The sequence below is a fragment of the Schistocerca nitens genome, chromosome 3 (genome assembly GCF_023898315.1).
Source record: "Schistocerca nitens isolate TAMUIC-IGC-003100 chromosome 3, iqSchNite1.1, whole genome shotgun sequence".
NCBI lineage: Eukaryota > Metazoa > Arthropoda > Insecta > Orthoptera > Acrididae > Schistocerca > Schistocerca nitens.
The window spans coordinates 984,053,134-984,067,840 of NC_064616.1; positions in this window are offsets into that span (position 1 = coordinate 984,053,134).

The following is a 14,707-nucleotide window of genomic DNA, read 5'->3' on the forward strand; positions in this document are numbered from 1 at the left end:
TGGAGGGTTACTCAAGGCAGCTTTAATGGCCTCAAAGGCATACTGCTGACTCTCTCCCTAAACGAAGGACTCCCCCCATTTTATGCAAAACTATTAACAGGGCCAGTAAGTTGGGCCAATAAACCGAGCTATTCCCTTTTATTCCTTGGAGGCAGGAACCATAACAAGGCAGAAGTGCACCCTCGGTCAAAACTGATCCTGTCCTCTGAAACAAAATGTCCCAGAAAGGAGATCTGATGTCTAGCTAGGGTGACTTTAGCTGGTTTAACCGTTAAACCAGCTGCCTGAAGCTATGATGACACCCCCTGAATATGACACAGATGCTGGTCAAAAGAACTACTATAGATAAGAACTTCGTTGAGGTAATTATACATGCAGCTAAACTTGAGATTGTCCAACACATGGTCTAAGAGATAAGTCAAGACTGGTGCACTGGTAGACAATCCAAAAGGAACCCAATTGAACTCATACAGGTTCCAGTTGGTACAAAATGCAGTCACCTGCCTGGAATCCTCAGTAAGTGGTATCTGATAATAGGCTTGTTTAAGATAAAGCACAGTGAAAGAGCTGGTTCCAGAGGACCACGTGAAAAACTGTAACTCATGCAACAGCACGGATGCAAGGACGACCTTTTTGGTTAAGGGCCCTATAATCGACTAGTGGCCTAAAATTCTTGCCTTGTCCCTTGGGAACGATAAAAATAGACAACACATAAGGCGACATGGACGGCCCGATAAGCCCATCCTTCAACATTTGATTCACTTTCTGCTGCAACATACTCATTTTGGGGGTACAAACGATTTGGAGTTTGTCACATAGAGACATTATCCAATAATTGAATTTTATACTGAATTTTGTCTTTTACACCTAAATGGTTAGTGAGGAAATCGGGATAGTCTCCCAAGATCTTCAACAGCTGGTGAGCATCACCTTCCTCAAGATGGTTAACAATGAGCTCAGATTGGCATGAGTTAAGTACTTTGACCTTGCCACTGTTACAACAAGAACAAAAGGATATTTTTTCCAAACTATGAAACTTCAAGGAAAAGGCCTTACTGGCAAAATCAAGCACCAACCGAGTTTGCTGAATAAAGTCACAACTGAGTAAGGGAATAGGCAAATTCTTAATGACAACCAATTTAACTGGCCATGAAAAAACACAAATACGCAGTTTCCCCCACACCTCACCTATCAGAGACAACATTTGGCCACTAACTGCCCGACATCTCTGAAGAGTGGTCGCAAAGGGGGCATTCTACATAACCCACGGTATTCCAAATACCAATGGTAATATAACAAAGAAATGGAACTGTGTGAGTCTAAGAGGCCACAGACCGGTTCCTGGTTAAGCTGAGCACAAACGTACAGCGAGTAACAAGCGTTAATGCCGCCGACACGAGCGCATCGGCTCGGAGGTTTGCACCAACCAGTCTCAGTTCAGTACATAAGGCGTCATCCATTAGGTCTCGAGCCCCGCTCGACTGGACAGTCATGCACCAGTTGAACCCCTTTTCTATACCAGAAACCTGCTTTTTGACCACAAGGTTTAAATGGTGATCAATGGGGTTTGCTGCCTTGCATTTGGAATTCGGACTCTAACCCCTTTTCCTGTTTGCACTGCTCGTCTCTGAATCTGAAGGCTGCCATGGAAGACAATGATTTGTTTACTTCAGAAAACATAGTGGGCTTCTGGGCAAATGCAGTCTGTGACCAGCCTTCCAGTCTCATTCCCTAGAGAATGTTGACCACACTGTCATGTTCTGTGACAATCATCTGCAAAGTGACAACTGCCATGAGCGCACACTGTGTATTTGAGCAGATTCTCAGTAGGCCCTTATACCTGCCAATAATGGGCATGTTCAAATGCATTATGGACGCGGGATGATAACTTTAACTGTATCACCCAAATCCTCAGATTTCCTAGAGTGCCCCATTCCCTAAGTATTTCCAAAAGTACACTGCGCAGTGAACCTCGAGTCAAAGGATATTAAACGCAATATAACTGAGTGGAGAACCTGCAAGACTCTCTAAACAATCGGCCACATTGTAACTAAGCTCACTGAGAGCACTAGAACAAGTAGAAAGCACTGCACCTAGTTTGCCAATCAGGTCAGAAGACATATGAACTGGGCTGTCCAAAGATACGCACGACCTCGCTGCTAACTCAGCAAAGCCTCCACCTATTGGTTGCTGCCATAACTTAAGCTCATATTCAAATTGGTCCCTTTTTAAAATAGGCTATGCCAAGGCAGCTTCTGGGATCCATCACCCGTAATACACCCCTGTAAGCCACAACAAATATTAGACAAAAATATTAACCAGCAATATAATACAGTAATGAAACCACAAGTGATGTCAATATGGGGAAGACAAACTTTCCCCTCCACTTTCACACAATGGAACAACCACACTCTGCAGCTACCATTGAAATGGTCTTTCATTGGTGGTGGCAAGAATTCGTGGAAGGGCCAAGCCCCAGGTTCAACATCACTTGTGGTTGACACCACCTAGATTTATTTCGAGAAAACATTAAAAATTTACCGTTAAAATGGAATGGAGCAAAAAGACAGTAAACAACAATCGATAATCACAGAGCGACAGAAGGGCTTAAAAATTTGCTTTGAAATTTATCCTTCTTTTTAAAACAAATTACAAGAAGATCATCATCAATCATTACAGAGTGTCAGAAGATTTAGAACATACTTTAAAATTCTCTCTCAAAAAAATTTACAACAAGATCAAAATCAATAGTCACCAAGCACTAGAAAGCTCAGAAATATTGCCTTAAAAAATTAAAAGAAACAAATGTTAATAGAAACAGATGAAGATATTTTATAATTCTTCCAAAATAATTTATGAGCGTAAATGCACCACTTCAAGGCCACGGTGGTGGCTACCAGGAATACAACAAATATAAAAACAGTGACAGCAAGCAGGCCAGTAGGGGCTTAAACGTTTGGTAAATTCACAACTATCTAAAAATAGAGTTTATCTTTGTGAAATTTAGCAACTGTCTGATGGACTGAAGCCTTCCAATTTGCACAGTTTTGAGGCTTGATTCCTGGAGAGGAAAGCAGGTAAGGGCACATTTAAAGGGGAATGGAAAATTAAGAAGATCCCGAGACAAAGGATCGCAATAAGAAAAAGAACATAAGTGACCGACGACCCACTTACCACAACAGCTTTGCATGGAATAGCGGCCCCAATGAGGTGCTATTACCAGCCTCCACCCAGAACCGCCCCCCCCCCCCCACTTCCTCTCCTGTTGTCAAGTCAGCCAGCTGGTGAGGTACACCATACCGACATTCAAGTCGCCCAATGTGGCGCCGAATGAAATACAGGGTGTCCGAAAATACTTTCCCTGACTACATAAATTGATAACTCAGGCTAGAAGTAAGATACAAATATGAAACTTCTGTCGAATTGTTTACAACTATCAAAGTTTTTTTTTCTGTTTTAGGTTCACAGTACGTAAGTAGTAGATGAGGTACAGTGCCCAAGAAGCCATGTTAACCAATCAGGAGAAGGCACAGTGTGTCCTGCGGTACCATGAGACACGAATGAATGAATGAATGAATGAATGAATGAATGAATGAAATTTTATTGTCGTTTAGCTATTACAGCAATTGACAAAGTCAAGTTACACATATACAAGTTATACAGCATATATACATGGGTTAAAGATCAATATGTGACATAAGTTTTACATAAAATACAATATTTAAAATGAAATAATATGAAAACATTGCATCATAACTGATTCAGTTAAAGAAATTATGCTACACTCTCCAAATCGGTACCACTATGATATTTTACAGTCGTAAAATTCCTGAAGTGAGTAGTATGGGTTTGCAGCTAACCAACTGAACAATTTGTCTTTAAATACATCAAATGGAGCTTCTACCCATTCTAGTGGCAAATTATTAAACATCTTCATACCCACCACTTCGTAGCTGTTCAATGACTTGGATAATCTGTAGAAAGGTATGTCAAGATTGCTACTATTCCTGGTTCCATGAAAGTGTACATCTCTTCTACGCTGGTATTCTGATAAGTTGCTCTTTATATGCAGTAGGGCAGTGTAAATATACATGTTTATCACAGTTAATATTTTTAAGTTGATAAACAGTGGTTTGCAATGGGCCAGTTTATCACTGTTTGTGATAATTCGAATTACTTTCTTCTGAAGTACCAGAATGTCCTGAAGGTGTGAGCTATTGCCCCATATTAGAAGCCCATAAGATATAATACTTTGAAAAAAAGCAAAGTAGGCTGATCTTACATAGGCCGCAGGTACATGGTTTATTAAATTCTTTAACAAATACACCACTCTAGACAGCCTTGCACTAATGTATTTAATATGTGGCTCCCAAGTCAGTTTAGTATCTATAACAATACCTAAGAACTTAACACTATTCTTGAAGTCTTCTGCTGGCGGATCTCTCAAACTAAATACAATCTTTTGAGTTTTACTTTCATTAAGCAGGAACCCATTAGCTCGGAACCAGACTGATGCCTGTGATATTGTGTCATTTGCCACAGTTTGGAGCATATCAATATGATCACCAACCACAGTGCAGAGACACTTCCAGACAACATTTGGAAGGAATCCACCCGATGTCGAGAGCATTAAAGCCTGGTATGAGAAGTTCAAGAACACAGGATCAGTTGCTGACCTTCCGAGGTCTGGTTGACCAAGAACCTCAGCAGACAGGGTGGAAGCTGTATGGCAGTCTTTTCTGCGAAGTCCGAAGAAATCGGTGCGCAGGGCCTCACGTGAATTACAGATGCCAAAAAGCTCTCTCCATGACATTTTACAGAAACGTTTATTGTTTAGTGCATACAAAGTGCAAATCGTTCAGGCCAATTATCCAAGTCAATATGACTTTGCAGTCGAAATGCTATCACGTATTGAGGATGACGCTGGTTATCTCAGACGAATTGCCTTTTCCGACGAAGCGACCTTTTTTGTCAGTGGAGTAGTAAATCGCCATAATGTGCGCATATGGGGTTCATAACCCCCTGGCGAGGTCATGGAGTGCACCAGAGGCAGTCCATAGGTGAATGTTTGGTGCGCGCTATTGCACGATCGAATTATCGGGCCATTCTGCTTCGCTGCATCTGCAGTGTATCTGAATGTGTTGCAACTGTATGCTGTTCCTCAGCTGCTTCAGTATCACCCCGATGTCTTGTTTCAGCAAGACGGTGCACCGCCTCATTGAGTTTTGGACGTCCGTGCCTATCTCAATATGACCTTCCCTGGGCGATGGATTGGTCGTGATGGGCCAACGGTTTGGCCTCCACGCTCTCCCGACATAACCCCATTAGACTTCTTTTTATGGGGTTATGTCAAGGACGAGGTCTATCGAACACGTGTACCAGATCTTGAAACCCTGCGGCAACGGATAACCACAGTCATTGATTCGATCCCTCCAGTGATGTTGGCTAATGTGTGGACGGAAACTGAATATCGCCGAGATGTGCTACGTGCTACCAAGGGTGCTCATGTGGGAGTTTACTGATGTGTGAAAAAAAAAAACTTTGATAGTTTGTAAACAATTAGACACCAGTTTCATATTTGTATCTTACTTCTAGTCTGAGTTATCAATTTATGTAATCAGGGAAAGACTTTTCGGACACCCTGTAAGACCTACACTTGGCAGCCGAACTTCCCCGAATAGGGGCCTCTCGGCCAAATAATGCCATATGCTCATTTCCATTTTTTTTAGACACACCTGAACAACGATTGGCGCAATTATTTGAGGATGGATTTGGAAACGTATAGTTATCTTTTGACACTCATAACTCCTCATGTAATACGAAAAATGTTTGTAAGAGGAGAGCAATCCAAAAGAGCAGCCGACGCTGACGTAAAGACCCCCAGCAAAAGGATCTAGAATTTGCTACCGTAATGTACTAAAGGATGATTTCCTGTAGACAAGTAAAGTATTGTACCCATGTTCTGACAAGCTACAGTTAATATTTTAAAAATTCCCTACCTGACGTTCACCAACAACTATTGCATCCAAATATAAAACTCCATTCAGAAGTGTAGACAGGACTCATAGTAAACCAGTATACGGAAGGGTTTACTTTTACTACTGTGGTAGTGAATTCTACAGTTCAACTTCTAGGGAAGCAGCCTACTCACGCCATATAGAATTCATATGCTTTCCATTGTGTGCCAGCATAGTCCGCTGTAACTATCTATGACGTCGCGAATGTTGCGCAATACCTTAAAAGTAAAGTAAATGATCTGAAAAGTTAATAGAATGTCAGGAGTGATGCTAAAATAATAAGGTGATAAGTTTCAGTTTAGTAAGTTGAACAGTTTTCGAAATTTGGACGTTTTACGTTAAAATCATCGGCGCAACAGGAAGGAACTAGAAACTTCAAAATTTATATTCGGATTCCTTTTTCATTGTAATTTAAGGGAAACAGCATGCTGGATCTCACAAAGTAATATTTTGGTTGAAATTCATGATTTTCTGTTTTTGTGTCCTAAGAGTATGGAACCAAGATAGATTAAGTAAGTGACTAGATAAAGCTAGGATGAAACTTTCTCATTCTTAAAGCTAGGATGTTTAGATTTAGGTAGAATGGAGATACGCTATAATAACAAAGATGTGAGAAGTTTCCAAAAGGTAGCTACAAAACTATAGCTGCAGCGTCTCTCCAAAGGGCAAGTTGAGAGCTCATCTATTGCGTGCAGTGCAACTAAAATAATTCTCTCGCCAAAAGTATTTAGCTTAGCCACATTAGAATTTTATTACAGATACTTACCTGTGTGCTGATAGCACAATTAAATAGAGAGCTTCATTGGCCTTCAGCGAATGAAGCAATTAATTATTTAGTAACTTGAAGTGGTGTTCTGCTAGCCCAGCGGCTAGTCAGGAAGGCAAATGTTGTCGGCTGCGCCTTCAGCGGTCCGCACCGCGGCTATAGGAATAAGAGCGCTCAGGACAGACTTTCTCTCATTTCTAGCGTGCCATTTTATGAGTATTAACATCAAATTTTGGCGAGCATTCACTTTGAACATTTAGATCGATAACTGTTATTGAACAGTTTCGTTATCTAGGGATAATAGGATCCGCACAATAGACTCTGAACAGCTCTGATAGTACTTACAGCTGATAGTACCATTACTTGGTTAAATATTTATTTGAAACTTTACGCTTTATCGTTTTCAGAATATAGTGAAAATTGTTATAGTAAGCTGCATTTTCTATGAATCCCAGATATCATCCTAAATCCTGAGAATAATGAACTTGATCAACGATCAATAACTTGATTTCTCCATCAGAGTGGGCACAGTGAACTTTAATTACAGGCATCACATTTTTGCTAATCACTTTCTGATTGCCAACGTTGTTGAGAACGGCAACAATACAATACAACAGAAATTTAAATTTTCCACCCGCCGCCCCACATATGGTGCTAATCGGCCGGGAATCACACCGTTAAACTGAGTGAAAGTGATTTTAGTTATTCGTATTCGAGAGTGAAATGCGACACGCAACTGAACAATGGAACAGTGATAAACAGTGTTAGGTGTGCACATTGACGACGCAATTGGATTAACGACGCCTAGGATTACAACGCATCTGGATTGACGAAGCTGTCGCTGAATCTAGCTGTGCCGCTGGCATTGCAAGAAGCCAGTCTCACCCCACTGCAGTCGTCCGTTGCGGCCGGAGCAGCGTCTGCTGTTACGACACACACACACACACACACACACATCAGCTGTCGAGGTGCCGTCTGCAGTTCAACGCGCCGCGCCGCATCGCCATACGTCGTGCAGAAGGAACTAAGTTAAGTGAAAAGCTGTTCAACTTTTTACTAACCTTCGCTAGAAGACTGTCGGCGATGGAACCGCTAAAAGAATCTGAGGTTAAAATTAAATCAGAGCCAATGCCTGATGAAGAAAGTGCAAATCCAGACAATGGTACAATGTAAATTTGCTTGAAAATAGTGATGTTAAAGTGAAATCCAAACCATTGTCTCCTGACAATAATGTCAAAAGAGACAATGATTCAATAACAGATACCCCTGTAGTAAAACAGAAATCAGAGATTGTTAATTTATCGGATGATAGTTTCTCTGATGATTTAAAAATGAAACAGTCATCAGAGGTGGTAATGTTTAAAAAGGAGAAGTGGAATATAACAGATCAGTCAGATGTTTCATCTAGTTTTGATGATTCTGGTATTGGGTCTAGTTTTACGTCACCTGAGTATGATAAGAAACCAGCTAATGAGCAACCCAAAGGCTCTGGGGCAATTGATTTAAATGTAATACTGCAGGCAATATCAGCCAGCCTAACTAATTTGAATAAACGGTTTGAGGTAATGGACAATACCTTCAAGGCTGGCTGCATTAAGTTGAAAGAGGATTTAGATAACAGAATTTTGGCCAGCCAACTAATTTTAATAAAAGATTTGAGATAATGGACAATAAATTAGAATCGACTAAAGCAGAATTAGAAACTTCCTTCAAAGCTGGCTGCAATAAGTTGAAAGAGGATTTAAAAGCTGAACACAAAGCAGATTTGGACAGTTTAAATTATAAGATTGATTCCAACCATGCTGATATTAAGGGAAAGGTTGCTCAGAAATTATCTGAGTTGCATAAAAAACGGTTAAGTCCGAAGTTGCTGAGGTTCGCAAAGACTTCCAAAAGGAAGATGCGAAACTGGAGAAAAAGTTAACAGAAAAGATAGAGGCGGAATTTGAACTGTGCTCAGATAGATTTAAAGATGTTAATGTAAAAGTGAACATACGTCAAGCAAGGGTGGAAGCAATTAAGACTGATACTACTCATGTTGTGCAAAGAGTAGGTAATGTCGAAATGAAAGTAAAAACTATTAGCACTAAAATTTCTAAAATTGAAAGTAAAGTAGCTTCAGTAGCTTCTGGTAATAGTAGTGTACAACAAGTTGTAGCTGCAATCGCCGCTTTTATCGGGTGTCGGCAGTTCTTACGGTTCGATCCAGACAAAAATATCCATCCGCTATATTTCTGGAACGATTCTGAAGATGTGTTTCCGTCAGTTTGGTCTGAACACGAGAAAATTTCATTTGTTACAAGTCATGGCAGGTGATGCAAAGCGTTTGTCAGCTGATGTCATGTTGAAGTGTAGCACATTAGCGGAATTTAAGACAGCTTTCATTTTTGAATACCGGTCTAGTCATAAGCAGAATGAGATGATGAGAGAATTTTAGAGTGGGAAAGGCTTCAATGCAGCCAAGGAATCTATCAAAAAGTTTGCCAGATCTTGAATCTCAGGTCTGTCACATTTGACGGAAAACCTGAAACTTGAAATCATAATACTAGGTCTTGAAGCTAAATTGCCATGGTATTGGCAATCATATCCGCCCCTAAAGACAATCTTGACCGTTTCATTGAATATTTGGAGCGTGTAGAGCGTGTTAACTGCCAATCAGGAGCAGGCACGTAATAATTGTTGTGGTCTTCAGTCCTGAGATTGGTGTGATGCAGCTCTCCATGCTACTCTATCCTGTGCAAGCTTCATCTCCCAGTATTACTGCAACCTACATCCTTCTGAATCTGCTTAGTGTATTCATCTCTTGGTCTCCCTCTACGATTTTTACCCTCCACGCTGCCCTCCAATACTAAATTGGTGAACCCTTGATGCCTCAGAACATGTCCTACCAACCGATCCCTTCTTCTAGTCAAGTTGTGCCACAAGCTCCTCTTCTCCCCAATACTATTCAATACCTCCTCATTAGTTATATGAACTACCCATCTGATCTTCAGCATTCTTCTGTAGCACCACATTTCGAAAGCTTCTATTCTCTTCTTGTCCAAACTAGTTGTCGTCCATGTTTCACTTCCATACATGGCTACACTCCATACAAATACTTTCAGAAACGACTTCCTGACACTTAAATCTATACTCGATGTTAACAAATTTCTCTTCTTCAGAAAAGCTTTCCCTGCCATTGCCAGTCCACATTTTATATCCTCTATACTTCGACCATCATCAGTTAGTTTGCTCCCCAAATAGCAAAACTCCTTTACTACTTTAAGTGTCTCATTTCCTAATCTAATTCCCTCAGCATCACCCGACTTAATTCGACTGTATTCTATTATCCTCGTTTTGCTTTTGTTGATGTTCACCTTATATCCTCCTTTCAAGACACTGTCCATTCCGTTCAACTGCTCTTCCAAGTCATTTTCTGTCTCTGACAGAATTACAATGTCATCGGCGAACCTCAAAGTTTTTATTTCTTCTCCGCGGATTTTAATACCTACTCCGAATTTTTCATTTGTTTCCTTCACTGCTTGCTCAATATACAGATTGAATAACATCGGGGAGAGGCTACAACCCTTGTCTCACTCCCTTCCCAACCACTGCTTCCCTTTCATGTCCCTCGTCCCTTATAACTGCCATCTGGTTTCTGTACAAATTGTAAATAGCCTTTCGTTCCCCGTATTTTACCCCTGCCACCTTCGGAATTTGAAAGAGAGTATTCCAGTCCACATTGTCAAAAGCTTTCTCTAAGTTTACAAATGCTAGAAACGTAGGTTTGCCTTTCCTTAATCTAGCTTCTAAGATAAGTCGTAGGGTCAGTATTACCTCACGTGTTCCTATATTTCTACGGAATTCAAACTGATCTTCCCCGAGGTAGGCTTCTACCAGTTTTTCCATACGTCTGTAAAGAATTCGCGTTAGTATTTTGCACGCGTGACTTATTAAACTGATTGTTCGGTAATTTTCACATCTGTCAGCACCTGCTTTCTTTGAGATTGGAATTATTATATTCTTCTTGAAGTCTGAGGGTATTTCGCCTGTTTCATACATCTTGCTCACTAGATGGTAGAGTTTTTTCAGGACTGGTTCTCCCAAGGCTGTCAGTAGTTCTAATGGAATGTTGTCTACTCCCGAGGCCTTGTTTCGACTCAGGTCTTTCAGTACTCTGTCAAACTCTTCACGCAGTATCGTATCTCCCATTTCATCTTCATCTACATCCTCTTCCATTTCCATAATATTGTCCTCAAGTACATCACCCTTGTATAGACCCTCTATATACTCCTTCCACCGTTCTGCTTTCCCTTCTTTGCTTAGAACTGGGTTTCCATCTGAGCTCTTGATATTCATACAAGTGGTTCTCTTTTCTCCAAAGGTCTCTTTAATTTTCCTGTAGGCAGTATCTATCGTACCCCTAGTGAGATAAGCCTCTACATCCTTACATTTGTCCTCTAGCCATCCCTGCTTAGCCATTTTGCACTTCCTGTCGATCTCATTTTTGAGATGTTTGTATTCCTTTTTGCCTGCTTCATTTACTGCATTTTTATATTTTCTCCTTTCCTCAATTAAATTCAATATTTCTTCTGTTACCCACGGATTTCTACTATCCCTCGTCTTTTTACGTACTTGATCCTCTGCTGCCTTCACTACTTCATTTCTCAAAGATACCCATTCTTCTTCTACAGTATTTCTTTCCCCCATTCCAGTCAATTGTTCCCTTATGCTCTCTCTGAAACTCTGTACAACCTCTGGTTTAGTCAGTTTATCCAGGTCCCATCTCCTTAAATTCCCACCTTTTTGCAGTTTCTTCAGTTTTAATCTACAGTTCATAACCAATAGATTGTGGTCAGAGTCCACATCTGCCCCTGGAAATGTCTTACAATTTAAAACCTGTTTCCTAAATCTCTGTCTTACCATTATGTAATCCATCTGAAACCTGTCAGTATCTCCAGGTCTCTTCCATGTATACAACCTTCTTTTATGATTCTTGAACCAAGTGTTAGCTATGATTAAGTTGTGCTCTGTGCAAAATTCTACCAGGTGACTTCCTCTTTCATTTCATTGCCCCAATCCATATTCACCTACTATGTTTCCTTCTCTCCCTTTTCCTACTACCGAATTCCAGTCACCCATGACTATTAAGCTTTCGTCTCCCTTCACTATCTGAATAATTTCTTTTATTTCATCATACATTTCTTCGTCATCTGCAGAGCTAGTTGGCATATAAACTTGTACTACTGTAGCAGGCGTGGGCTTCGTGTCGGTCTTGGCCACAGTAATGCGTTCACTATGCTGTTTGTAGTAGCTAACCCGTACTCCTATTTTTTTATTCATTATTAAACCGACTCCTGCATTACCCCTTTTCGATTTTCTATTTATAACCCTGTATTCGCCTGACCAAAAGTCTTGTTCCTCCTGCCAGCGAACTTCACTAATTCCTACTATATCTAACTTTAACCTATCCGTTTCCCTTTTTAAATTTTCTAACCTACCTGCTCGATTAAGGGATCCAACATTCCACGCTCCGATCCGTAGAACGCCAGTTTTCTGTCTCCTGATAACGACGTCCTCCTGAGTAGTCCCCGCCCGGAGATCCGAATGGGGGACTATTTTACCTCAGGAATATTTTACCCAAGAGGACGCCATCATCATTAAACCATACAGTAAAGCTGCATGCCCTCGGGAAAAATTACGGCTGTAGTTTCCCCTTGCTTTCAGCCGTTCGCAGTACCAGCACAGTAAGGCCGTTTTGGCTAGTGTTACAAGGCCAGATCAGTCAATCATCCAGACTGTTGCCCCTGCAACTACTGAAAAGGCTGCTGCCCCTCTTCAGGAACCACGCGTTTGTCTGGCCTCTCAACAGATACCCCTCCGTTGTGGTTGCACCTACGGTACGGCTATCTGTATCGCTGAGGCACGCAAGCCTCCCCACCAACGGCATGGTCAATGGTTCTTGGGGGGAGGGCACGTAATAATAGAAATAATAATAGCACTAACAGTAATTTTAAGAATGAGCAGAATGGCAATGTAAACATCCGAACAGTAGGTGTTCGCCATCCTAAGAAAGGTAGGAAATGGAGAAATAATAACCATAACCAACAATGTCAACCTAATGATAGTAATTTTGTTCATAACGAAAATGTGCAGGTAAACAACACAGCTGAAAGTAGTGCTGTTCCAGTTAATAATAATGGCAATTAGGGAAACAGCATTTGGCAAAGGCAGGGAAACTAGTTCCCGTCTATGAGGACACTGGTGCTCACCAGGCGGTTACTTTTCCTAAGCCAGTAATTACAGCGATTGGTAAGACAGATCAAAATACTCAAACCGAGCATTCGGATGATGAGTCGGTAGCCTCCAATGATACAGCAGAAATATTAAACCACTCACAGTATTTAGTTGATACCGTGTTAGAGACGCTTTCTAAGTGGGAAGAGCAAGAGAAAGTGCAGCAACGTAACGTTGGGGAAGAGCTACAAAGTACTGAATTGTCAGGTGAAGAAGCAAAAGAAATTCATGCTTATATCTACGATGAGAATGATGTGCTCTTACCTAAAGTGTCTGTGCAGGATGTTGACACTGTGCTGATAGATTTAGGGCAGGTGGTAAGCGAAAATGTAGAGGGTAGCCTGTTGTGGGTCGATGAAGCCAGTGGCTGTGACCAGTTGTCACTTGAGAAGGAACCCGACGATAATAATGAAAGTGGTTTGGCTGTAACTAGTGTTATGCCCGGTTTGGAGGCGCAGAGTCGCTCCGACCACAATAATTTGGGTCACGTTCAGCAAGCTAAATGTAATGAAGTCGTGCGGTGTTTTGATTTGAAATTAGTAGACCGATTGGAAAAGGCGGCTGAAAATGTGGTTCAGGAAACCCCTACACACCTTGATCTAAATGTAAGGATGACAGATGTCGATCACTTTAGCTGGAGACAAATCCAAAAGGAACTGTTGGATGAATTTGAGAAACTACCTGTACATCCTAGAATAAGCCACCGTATAATACTAGTAAATATATTAGGTATCAATGTGCATTGTCTTTTAGACAGTGGCAGTGAGGTGAATGCGTTGTCTCAGTCCTTCTTTGATGCATTACCTAGTAAAGATAAGCTTACAGTAATGAGGGTATCAGGACTGAGAATAATTGGTGCTACTGGCAAAGTGTCAAAAACGGTAAAGCAAGAAGCTTTGCTGCCCTTTAATGTTAATGGTAATGTAATTGATCATTCATGCTTAATAGGCAACAATCTTTGTATCGAGGTTCTAATTGGCATAGATTTCTTGTCAAAGTGTCAGGGTGGTGTTGACTTTGAAAGAAGCCAGTTAAAAATGGTCTTGCCAATAAGCGGAGTAATTACGCTACCATTTATTGACAAACCCATAGTAACTACTGATGAGACTTGGGAGCTGCCTATACGAGTGCTGAAAAATAGAAGGTATTGGGACGAAGATGTTGATCTTAGCAAAGGTAGGTTGAACACAGCGAGGCAGAAACAAAGAAATTCATGTTCGTATACTGAGGACCTTTCAGGATTATAGGAAAACCGCGCACAACTTGACCAGAAGAAGGGATCGGTTGGTAGGACATGTTCTGAGGCATCAAGGGATCACCAATTTAGTATTGGAGGGCATCGTGGAGGGTAAAAATCGTAGGGGGAGACCAAGAGATGAATACACTAAGCAGATTCAGAAGGATGTAGGTTGCAGTAGGTACTGGGAGATGAAGAAGCTTGCACAGGATAGAGTAGCATGGAGAGCTGCATCAAACCAGTCTCAGGACTGAAGACCACAACAACAACAACAGGAAAACCGCATGCAAATGGGTATAGGCTGGAGTACCCGAAGAGTAAAAAAGTGTTAGGTCTCAGAAACGTGATCGACCTAAAGAAATTCATAGGTAGTGAATGAATTCTGTAGGGAGGAGGTTGTTCTGTAACCTC